Below are 11835 nucleotides of genomic sequence, written 5' to 3'. Positions count from 1 at the left end.
CTCACAGCCCTCCATGGCTCCACATTGCTCTCAAAATGACAAAATCCTCCCTGCAGCCCACAGGGCGCTGTACAACCTGTCTGTCCCCTTGCCAGCTCCCCTCCTCCTTCTCTTCCCCTTGTTCCCTCTGCTCCAGCCACACTGACTTCTCATTGCTCCAAGCTACCCCAGGGCCTTTGCACAATCAGGCCCTCTATGTTCTTCGATCTTCCTCTGAAATTTCTTTTCCTTTGTTCACTTTGTTCAGCTTAATGTCCTGTGTCTAGCATGCAGCAGGAACTCAATAAATGTTTAACGAGTGAGTTAATGAACTTTTAAGTATAACTCTGGGTCTGACACAGTAATAGTCCAAGGGGATTATGGGAGCAGTGAGTTTCCCCAATCCAACCCTCAGGGCTGGGCATCAGGGAGAGCTGCAGAACCCCATCTGTGACATTTATAATCATCAGTTTTGAGACCAGAGGAACCCATCCATCTTACCATTGGAGCCAATGGGCTTTGCCTCTGGCTGGGACCTGACTCATTAGGACATTCTATTGGCCAGGACACATTCAGTCCTCTTCTGATAGGCCAGGCGAGAGGGTCTTGTCTCTGATTGGCCTTTCCGGCTGGACTGCAAGGCACTATCTCTGATTGGCCCTTCTGTTCACAAGGTGCGGTCTTGATTGGCCCTTCCTTCCAGGCTGCAAGGCAACATCTCTGATAGGTCCTTTCTTCTAGGCACAAAGCACCATTGGCCCTTCCTTCCTAAACTGCAAGGAGGTGTCTCTGATTGGCCCTTCCTTCTAGGGGCCTGCCCTGGGATTCCATCCTCTGTCCTGGTGCCCAGTTCCGAGCTGCTTTGATGAGTTTCCTGGTGGTGCCCTCGGGGCCCAGGCATGCTGCCCAGCCATTGTGCAACCAGGGCTCACCCTAGCCCTTCTGCCAAGTTCCAGGAGCCCTGGCATGACAGGGGTGAGGCCTGCCCACCCATGCCCAGGTGTGCTCAGTCCCTGCCCTGTGTTGGCTCTGCCTCCCTGTGCTGTGTGACCTGGGTGGGTCCCTGCCCCTCTCTGAGCTTTAATTCTATCTTGTTCTAAACTGGAACTTGGAATGTTAGCGAGGCTATAGGGGCATTTTTCTCCTCCCAGGGACAGGTGGCCATGTCTGGGAACATTTTTGGCTGTCACTATTGAGGGGTGGGGGCTGCTGCTGATGTCTGATGTGAGGATCAGGAATGTGTGCACAATTGTTGTTATTCACTCAACAAACGCTTTTTAAGTCATTCAACAAACATTGACCAACCTGCTATAGAGGGCCAAGCCCTTATAGACAGTCCTTGTGGGTCCTGATAGCTTTGGCACACGGGGACAATGACAAGCTTATTGTGCACCTGCTGTGTTCAGGAACTGCCAAATGAGTCTGATCTGGTAAATCCCAATGCGGCCCATTTTACAGATGTGCAAACCGAGGCTCAAAGTCACAAGTGTATCCTGAGGCCACCTGGTCCCACTCCTGGGAAGAGTGGAGGGATTTCCTCTGCAAAGAAGGAAATGTATCCAGTTTCTCTCCCTCCCTGAACTCATTTCCTGTCCTTGACAGTGGTTTTTGTTTTTCTTTTTTTTGAGACAGGGGGCTATGTAACCCAGCCTGGCCTCAAACTCACGGCAATCCTCCTGCCTCAGCCTCCAGAATGCTGGCATTACAGGCCTCTGCCACCACACCCAGCTGTGTCCTTGAAAGTGAAACAGAGCAAAAAGCAAGAGGATGAGACCCTTTTGGGCAAGCCAGGGAGACTGAGGGTGGTGGAGCCGCAGCTGCTGAACCCTTAGACGCCCTGCAGGTGTGGAAAGCACTGTGTCCGGGCGTCTGGCTGAGCCAGGTTGGAGTCCTGGCTTCGCTGAGTGCTTGCTGAATGACTCTGGGGGAAGCTTTGGAACTGGACCCAGCTTGGCACATCTGGGATGGCAAAGCCACGGAGCGCACGGAGTCACTTCCAGGCCTGTGGAGGCACTGCCAGCCAAGGCCTCTGCCTGGCAGGCCTGGCGCGGGCACCCTGGGTATGCACACAGGTGCCATCTGGAGCTGGGAGCTGCCCGCACATGCCAGGTCCCCATGCCTGCTTGGCACATCTCTCTGCATGTCTCCTTTGTGTGGAGAAACTGAGGCACAGGGGCCTCACAGTGGGGGCCCGGGATGATTTGGGGTGTGCAGAAACTGCCTGTTCTCCCCCATAGAATTTTTCTCAGGCTGAGCAGCTCCCAGAGTGCTGTGAGGTCTCAAATGAATTGCTTCTCTTCTGGGCCTCAGTTTCTCCATTTATAAAATTGGTACTTTTTTTCCGCAATGCTGGAGATGGATGGTGGGGCCTTTACACTGAGCTCCCCCTCCAGCCCTTTTTTTTTTTTTTTTTTTTTTGAGACAGGGTCTTGCTAAGTCACTTAGTTGCCAAGAATGAGCTTAAGGAACAACCAGGAGCCAACCTTCCAGCTGAAAGGAACAAGCGGGCCAGGGCCTGGGCAGTAGAGACCAGAGACGGCTGGACGGCAGCCCAGGGCACACAGCGTGGTGGCCCAGGGGTCGCATCCCTCTGCCATGCCAGGCAGGGAGGCGGTGGGGAGCAGGCAGCTGGTGCCAGGGTGGGTGGTAACGACAGGAAGTCGGTTACTTGCAGTCGTTGGCACTGTGATTTCCGGCACTGCTGTGGGTTCTGTAAAAAGGGGAGTGGCCAGGCACCCCGACATCACTGCCCACCCCGAGCGTCTCACACAGAAGGGAGACTGAGGCTGGGGAGGGAGGGGCTGGCTCTGAATTCGGGCCTCCTGGGGGCTCTGCGGAACCCTCCAAAGGTCACCAGTGGAGACGCCGCGAGGGAGTGAGGACGGGTCCGGGGCGGTGTGGCCCGACGGGACACTGCAGGCTGAACGGCCGAAGTCTGGACGGCTGCGGTCACCACGTGGCCCGCGCACACCATGGCGTGGGCGCTGACTGCAGTGAGACCCACACCAGCAAATCTAATGAGTCGCAGCCCTCTGTGTGGGGTACCGCACCCCCGTGTGATCCCTCCCTAGGGCCCCAGCAACGCAAAGGTAGGGGGCCCTGTCCGCTGTTTTTCCTTTTCCAATTGTGTGTGTGAGACAGAGGAAGGAACCCGGAGCCTTCACACTGAGCTCCGTCCCTAGTCCTTTTTATTTTTCATTTTGAGACAGGGTCTCGCTAAATTGCCCCGACTGGGCCCCAGCTTGTGAGCTTCCTGCCTCAGCCTCCTGGAGTGCTGGACTGACAGGTGTGCACCACCGACCAGGCTTCCCTGTCTGCTTTGTTTACTGCTGGATCCCCAGTGCCTAGAACAGATCCCTGGGGTCCTCGTACGCAGATAGCCTGAGAAGGAACAGCAGAGCCAGGAGCGATCGAGTGATGGCTCAGACCCGGCTCTGCGTGGCGGACAATTTCTGCACAACCTTGGGGAGGAGGGAGAAGTTTCATGGCTCCCGTTTCTCAGAGGGAGAAACTGAGGCACAGAGTCACCTTGACAGAAAGCCACAGAGCTGAGATTGGAACGTGGCACCCCCTGCTGTCAGAGGCTCCTTGCTGGGTTGCTGATCAGTTTCTCCCAGACGCGGGCGTCTCTGAGCCCAGGACCTGAGGACAGGAGCAGGGCAGATGTGGACACTGATCTTCTCCCCACGCCCCCAACAGGTCCTCTAGGAGCCTGGTCTGGTCACAGGCTGGTGGCTGTGGTGCCCTTAAATGGCCGCACAGCTTGCCCTCTGGTTTTTATCATGCAGGCTGGGGACCAGGTCTGAGCCCACCGGGTCTGAGCCACACAGCTGCCAGCTGCTTCTTCCCACAGCCATGGCTCAGCTCCAGGGTGCAGGGGCAAGGTCTTCTCCCTCCATGCTTAGATCTTCTGTGGCTCCCCTCTGCCTTTCAAATAGAATCCACTTTCTTCCCTGCACCCCACAGCACCTCCCACAACCCGCCTGTCCCCTGTGCTAGCTACCCCAGAGCCCTTGCACGGCTGTGCTCTCTGCCAGAAACTGTTGCCTGGTACCTTTAAGGCCAGTTTCTTCTCATCTTTCAGACGCCTCTTCTGTGAGGCCTTCCTTCCCTTCTCGCTGCCCACCTGCCATCTCCTACCTTTTGGTTTGAGATTCTCAGCCTTCATCCTTGTCTGAAGTAATTACATTATTTCACATAACTTTGTACAACTGTCCTAACCATTGTGTTCCCAGGCCCGGGAACAGGGCTTAGCACCCAGTCAGAACTTGACAAACATATAGACCCAAGGGTCAGAAAACTGAGGGCCAGGGATCCAGTCTGGCCCACGACCTGTTTTTATAAATAAAGTTTTATTGGCACACAACCATGCCCTCTCATTTGCATGTTATCCAGGGTGTTGTTTGCCTGGTGACAGCAGAGATAAATGGTCTCGAGGGAGATTGTCTGTCCCTCCCAGCCCAAAATATTTATCATCTTCCCTTGTGGAAGGAATCTGGTGGCTCTTGCTTTAGACAAAGGGAGAGAAAATCCAAAGCAATGCTCATCAAGAGATGAATGGACAAAGAAATCAAGGTATTCATGCACAATGAAGTGCTACTCTGCCATAAAGAAGGAGAACTTTGAGTCATTTGTAGAAAAATGGATGCATCCTGTAGCCATAATGTTAAGTAAAATAAATCAGACACTGAAGATTAAATATCATGTGGGTTCTCTTACATGAGAAAGCAAAAATAGAAATAATTTGAAGAGCAAAATAAAAGATAGATGATAGGAAACAGGGAGGTAGACTTTATGGAGATGGGAAGGGAATCTGGGGTTGGGAGAGAGAGGAGAGTGGGGAGGGGAAGTAAAAAGGATTCAGATGGGATATGTATCAATTCCTCACAATAAATTTATTTATTATCTATCACAAACATATACCAATAAAAAAAAATTTTTTAAGTTTAACTCCAGCTCGGTGTGGTGGTGCATGCCTATAATCCCAGCACTAAGGAAGATGATGCAGGAGGATCATCATGTGTTCAAGGCCAGCCTGGACTACATAGTGAGTTAATCTGGTGGAATATTATACAACAATGAAAAATATCATCCGTATTCATAGCAAGGCATATAGGTTGATGAACTGTGTACCTCATAAATTCATATGTTCAAGTCCTAATCCCCTCAGGTCACCTCAGTATGTGAACTTATTTGGAGACAGGTAATCATGTTAAAATGACATCATCTAGGGAGGGCCCTGACCAATAGGAATGGTTTCCTGTTTTAAGGGACGATATCTGGATGTGCACAAAGGCAGGATTGTGAACACGGAAATGGCATCTATCAGCCAAGAAGTAGGACCTGGGCAGATCCCCTGGCTCCACTGGAAGAAGGAACCAGCTACCCACTGTTTGGTTTGTTTATTTATTTATTTTTTTGGTACCGGGGATCGAACTCAGGACCTTGCACTTGTGAGGCAGGCGGTGGAACCACCGAGCTGAATCCCCGGTCCCCCACTAATTGCTTTGGACTTCCACCATCTGGGACAGTGAGAAAATGAAAGCTGAGCGTGGTGGTCCACGTCTGTCATCCCAGCACTCAGGAGACTGAGGTAGGAGAATCGCCATAAGTTCAAGGCCAGCCTGGGCTACATAGCGAGACCCTGTCTCAGACAATCAGCCAAACAAATAAATCCTCCAAAATATGAAGCCCTTCTGGTCCCAGGCATTTTGAGCTATGACTGCGGCCCTGGAAATGAACCCACTCTCGTTCAGCCTCAGCCCTGCCGCAAATGCACAGGCTGCTGGCTGATTTTTTTTCTCCTGTGGTGCTGGCGATGGGAAAAAAAATCTTTGAGACAGTGTCTCACTAAGTTACTCAAACTGAACTCCATCTTGAGATCCTCCTGCCTCAGCTTCTTAATGAGCTGGGATGACAGCACGCTGACAGATTTCGTATGTCCATTCGGTGAGACCACGGTGCCCAGTTGTTTAGTGAGACAGGATTCCCCATATCGCTGCGAACGTATTTTATACGCACGATTAAGAGCAATAGCTAAGTGAAGCTGACCCAAGAGGAAGGGCTGGGCCTCACCAAATTGGCTGGAAGCCTTCAGGACAAAAGCTGAGAATTCCCCAAGAAGTTCTGCCTTGTGACTGGAGCATAGAAGCTCTTGCTTATATTTCTAACTTGTTTGTCAAGTTCCCACATTGCCTGAATCAATTCCTTAAAATCTTTCTCTCCCTCTCTCCCTCTCTCTCTCACACACACACACACACGTGTGCACACCTCATTGGTTCTGTTTGGGTATGCTGATACAGACTGTCACTGGTTTTTTTTGTACCAGGGATTGAACTTGGGACCTTGCGCTTGTGAGGCAGGCAGCAGGACCACTGAGCTAAATCCCCAGCCCTGTCACTCATTTTTTTTATAAATAAAGTTTTGTTGGTACACAGCCAGTCTCACTCCGTATCACCCAAGGCAGCCTCCTCGGAGTGTGGAGTGGTTGCCATGGAAACCATGTGGCCCACATCTATCTGTCCCTGTTAAAGAAAATGTTTTCTGAGCCCCAGTCTACAAAAATACACATCACACCCAGCCTGGGCCACATATCGATTTAGGGAGACCCTGTCTCAAAAAATAAAAAGGACTCACTCACCAAGGTAGGAAGGAAGATTGACAAGAGTTAGAGGCCAGCCTGGGCTACATAGTGAGTCCAGTGACAACCAGACCTGCTTACTAGGCCCCGTCACAAAGGAACGAAGGAACAGAAGGGCTGGGGACCCAGCTCAGCGCCAAGGCCCTGGGTTCAATTCCCAGTACTGCAAACAAGCAGGCACCTACATACAAATAAATAAATACGTAATAAAACTCAAATATAAAAGACACACACTGGGTACTTGAGACATATACCCATGGAAGGAAGGTAATGGGGTAAAAACAGACAAATACAAGGGAAAATAGAAGAAAAAGGGAGGAATATGGGAGAGCCCATCTTTAGTAAGGTGGAAATGTGAAGGCGGAGTCACGGTCCTGTGCTGCCCTCTAGCGGGATCTATGGGGCATCTCAGCCTTTACCACGGGATGACTCCCCCCGCACCCCACCCAGCGCTGGGGATGGAACCTAAGCCCTTGACCCTGAGCTCCATCCTCAGCCCTTTTTTATTTTCTATTTTCAAACAAGGTTTCGCTAAGTTTCCCAAGCTGGACTCGAGCTTGCGACTCTCCTGCCTCAGCCTCCTACAGTGCTAGGATGACGGGTGTGGGCCACCAGGCTGAGCCCTCACTGTGTACCTGTGCACAGATCTGCCACTTACAGAAATTAATGCCTTTCTCATGCCTACTTTGATATCTGCGGTATTTTCCTGCGGCAAAGCAGGGCACACTGAGTATTCCACACCTCCACATATAGATGCCAAGGCTGCAGTCTGAGTGGGAAGGTGTATTTACCAGGGTATTTGCAATTGAGATTTTTGAAGCTGCTATGAAATTACCCCTAAGAATGCTGGACTAATGTGTGTTCTCATAAACAGGATGTGAAGGAGCTGGAGTCCCGATTAGGACTGTTCTTCTGACCATTCTTTCCCATGCGGCCCCCCTCCCAGGCGCTGCAGGGCGCTGAGTGGCATCCCGGCCTCCATCGGCTCCAGGGCAGTCCCCCAGGTTGACAACCACACGTGTCCCAGACACGGCCAGCAGCCTCTGGGGGTCTAAATCACTCCTAATTGAGAACAAAGCTCTGTGCACTCTGGACTATAAAGGCAATAAAAATATGGCGAATATTTAAATTTAAACGTATACTATACTAAAAGCCACATTGCCACCAATCCCCTCAAAATCCTGTCCTCACTTCAGACACACCTGTCCCATGGTTCTGGCCACTTTCTGCAGCAGCTCTGGAGTCCTCTTTCCCAAGTGTCTTCATGAGGTGTGATCAGAAATATGGTGACTGCTGCTGAGCACCATCTCACAGAAAGGCGGCTCCTAAAAACATAACACTGTGGGGCTGGGGATTTAGCTCAGTGGTTTCGCCGCCTGCTGTGCAAGCTCAAGGACCTGAGTTCGATCCCCGGTACCAAAAACAAAACAAAACGCTGTGTCCTCATCCTCCTTAGTCATGGGGTCTGATACAGTGTGACTTCTGGCTCCTCTCTAAAGTCAAAATGACCATGAAAGGGAAACAATTCAAATCCATTCAGGACATTGAGGCAGGCAGGACAGTGCAACTAAAGACACTCAGGAAAGAGGACAGCAGAGCTGCTGCAGAAAGGGGCAAGATGGGCTGGGGGAGACAACTCAGTGGCAGAGCATTTGCCTGGTGTACACAGGGCCCTGAGTTTGATCCCAGCAGAGAGAGAGAGAGAGAGAGAGAGAGAGAGAGAGAGAGAAATGGTGAGCTGAGCGTTGGACGCAAGGGAGTGGATTTTGAGAATCCACTTTAAAACCTTTTTAAAATTTAAACATTCACTGTAGATTTTTGTTTTTGTTTTTGTTGTGAGACAGCATCTCACTATACAGTTCAGGCTGGACTTGAGCTCACTATGGAGCCCAGGCTGGCCTTGAGCGTGTGACAATTCTCCTGCCTCAGCCTCCTGAGCCCAGGATGACAGCACCACCACCCCGACTCACCATAGGCTTTGATTACCCTTTGTAGAAGAAAATATTTTGCACCCTGGAATCTAAATCATAGATATCCCATTGTAGTTTTAATTTAAATTTCTTTTCCTTTGGATAAGGTTAGCAAACATCACTTCAGAGATTTTTTTAAAGCCATTTTTATCTCTTGTGTCTTTTCTGTGATGGTCTGCTCATATCCTCTGCATATTTTTTCAGTTGCTCTTTGCTTATTAATTTGGTTTGGTTTTGTTTTTTTGGTACCAGGGATCAAACTCGGGACCTTGCGCTTTCGAGGCAGGCGCCGGAACCACTGAGCTAAATCGCCAGCCCTTTTGCTTATTAATTTGTAAGCACTCTTTACATAGATGTCTAGAAAAAATCTTTTGCAAGTACGTTACAAATATTAAATATTTGTGGGAGTTTTTTAAACTTTTGCCATGCAGAAGACTTTAATTTTTATGTAATGATACTTATTATGTTTTTATGGCGAGTGGGCTTGATGCTTGCTTAGAAAGACTTCCTTATTCTGAAATTATAAGTATCTGCCATACAGTCTTTTCTTTTTCTCTTTTTTCTTTGTTTTTCAGTAATAGGGGCGGAACTCAGGGCCTCACACATGCTAGGCAAGAGCTCTACTACTGAGACGTATCCCTAGTTCTTTTATTTTATTTTAATTTTTAATTTTGAAGTAGAGACTCTCTGGGCTTGCACTTGTAATCCTCCTGCCTCAGCCTTCCAAGTAGCTAGAAGTACATGTGTACAACCAGGCCCGGCTCCCGTGTTTTCTTCTAGTAGTTTAATGTTTTGATCTTTGTTTGTATGTGGGTGTATAACTATATTTATATTTAAATCTTTCATCTATTTGTGATATGTATCGGTGAGAGATATAACACAGGGAAACAGTTTAAGTTTTTCTCAGATACCTACAAGATCATCTCATCTACACTTGATACTCATCTACACTACTACCAATGGCCAAAGATGGAAAAATTAGGGCAAAAAATTAATATTATATATACAAATCCATACTGATGACAACAATAGATTATGAAATAGGTAAGTAAATAGAGGAGAATAGAAAATGCTTCATTAAAAAATAATTTCCAGGGCCGGGGATTTTGCTCAGTGGTTCCGCCTCCTGTCTCAAAAGCGGAAGGTCTTGGGCTAGGGATTTAGCCCAGTGGTTTCATCGCCTGGTGCACAAGCGCAAGGACCCGAGTTTGATCCCCAGTACCAAAAAAAAAAAAATGCAGAAGACCTTGAGTTCGATCCCTGGTACCAAAAAAAAAAAAAATTTCCAAGCCGGGCATGGTGACACATGCCTCTGATCCCAGCACTCAGGAGGCTGAGGCAGGAGGATCACTGCAAGTTTGAAGCCAGCCTGGGCTACATAGTGAGGTCAGGGTCAGCCTGAACTACAAAGGGAGACCCTGCCTCAAAAAAACAAAAAAAATTTTTTTTTCCAAACCCAGGCATGGTGGTGCATACCTGTAGTTCCAGCAGTTGGGAGGCTGAGGCAGGAGAATCACTGTGAGTTCAAGGCCAGCCTGGGCTTCATAGGGAGACCTTGCCTCAAAAAAAAAAAAAAAAAAAAAGAGAGAGAGAAGGAAAGAAAAAATTCAAATAATCTGTGCAAATTCTCCCTCCTTCCAGAAGTAGGGTTTGAATTCTTTGCTCCAGGGTGGGCTACACTTAATAACTAGCTTCAGGAAGACAGACCAGAGGAAGGGCAAGATTTGAGCTCAGTGGCAGAGGACACAGGAAGTCACCGTCTCCATCAGGAGCCTAAAGTCAACAGCAAGGGGACCTGTGTGGCCTCAGTTTCCCATGGGATCTAGGAGTGGGGCACCTCTGTGTGCTCTCCAGTCCCGTAAACCCGGTGAAATCATGAGAGAACATTAGTTTCACCCCCCGATTGGATGAAACTAACACCCCAACCCCATCCTGGCTATGAGAAACCAAGACAGCACTCTGGGAGGCTGAGGCAGGAGGGTAACAAGTTCAAGTCCAGCCTGGACAACTTAGCAAGACCCTGTTTCAGATTTAAAACTAAAATAAAATAAAGGCTGGGGATGGAGTTCAGTACTGGATTCAGTAAAAGACCCTGGACTCAGTCCCCAGTACTGCTAATGACAGTAATAATAACAATAATAATGAATAATAACAGATGGAGAAGGAGTCACAGCCCAGAGGACCCCCAGTGGATATGAGCCCAAAGAGGCTGTTATCAGGAGAAGCTAGAGGACGAGTGACCGAGAACCCTGCTGCACCTTTGTCCCTTTCCCTGAAATCTCAAATCGCTCCAAAGCAAAGTTGTTTCATTTTCTTTAAAGCTGTCCCCACGGATTAGAAAAGACCAACATGTCATTTCTACCATTGTCTTTCCTTTTTCTCCCTCTCTCCCACCTCCCTGGCCTGGGGATGGAACCCAGGGCCTTCCCACTGAGCTCCATCCCCAGCCCTTTTTATTTTTTATTTAGAGACAGGGCCTTGCTAAGTCACCAAGCTGCCCAGGCTGGGCTTGAACTTGGGATCCTCCTGCCTCAGCCTCCCAGTGTGCTGGGATGACAGTTATGCGCCACTGTGCCCGGCTTGGCTCCGTGATTCCATAAACATTTATTTGGCACCTACTGTGGGCTGTGGGCTAAGCTGCTGGGCTGCATCCAAGTGGGGGCAAAGAGGTGACCACAGAATTACAGAGTATAATATGACATGCACTTGTTGAATTTAGGAGCAGAATAGAGCAGAGGATAGAGACAGAACAGAGGGGAAATGACTATAGTGAGTCAGGGGAGGCGTGGCCTCAATGCCATGTGAGCTGAGGACGGATGGATGACACAAAGCCATTTGGGCCAAGGGGAGATGGAACAAAATCCCGGGAAGCCACGCAGCCCATGCAAAGGCCCTGGGGCAGCATGGAGTCCTGAGGTGTAGGAGCATCAAGGAGCCCTTGGAGCTGGACCAGAGGGAGTGAGGGGCAGAGAGGGAGCAGGGGAGGCAGGGAGGGGATGGCAGCCGTGCAAGTCCGTTTGGTCTGCAGGGAGGATTTGAGGTTTGGGCCCAGGCAAGTGGGGAGCCCTGGAGGGTTGAGGGCGGAGGGGGGAGGACCTGACTCAGTGCTCACATGCCCTCTGGTGGCAGCTGCTGGAGGACAGGCTTCGGGTGAATGTCGTGCTGCGTAGCTGGCTCATTGGGATGATTCATTTGGTGCGGTAAATACCAGCTCGCCCTCCAGCTACTTCCGCTGCAGTCTGACGA

The sequence above is a fragment of the Heterocephalus glaber genome, unplaced genomic scaffold (genome assembly GCF_053883595.1).
Source record: "Heterocephalus glaber isolate CG9 unplaced genomic scaffold, H.glaber_assembly_v1.0 deba00001760, whole genome shotgun sequence".
Taxonomy (NCBI): domain Eukaryota; kingdom Metazoa; phylum Chordata; class Mammalia; order Rodentia; family Bathyergidae; genus Heterocephalus; species Heterocephalus glaber.
The sequence above is the reverse complement of the archived record's forward strand: the minus strand, read 5'-3'. Positions refer to the sequence as shown.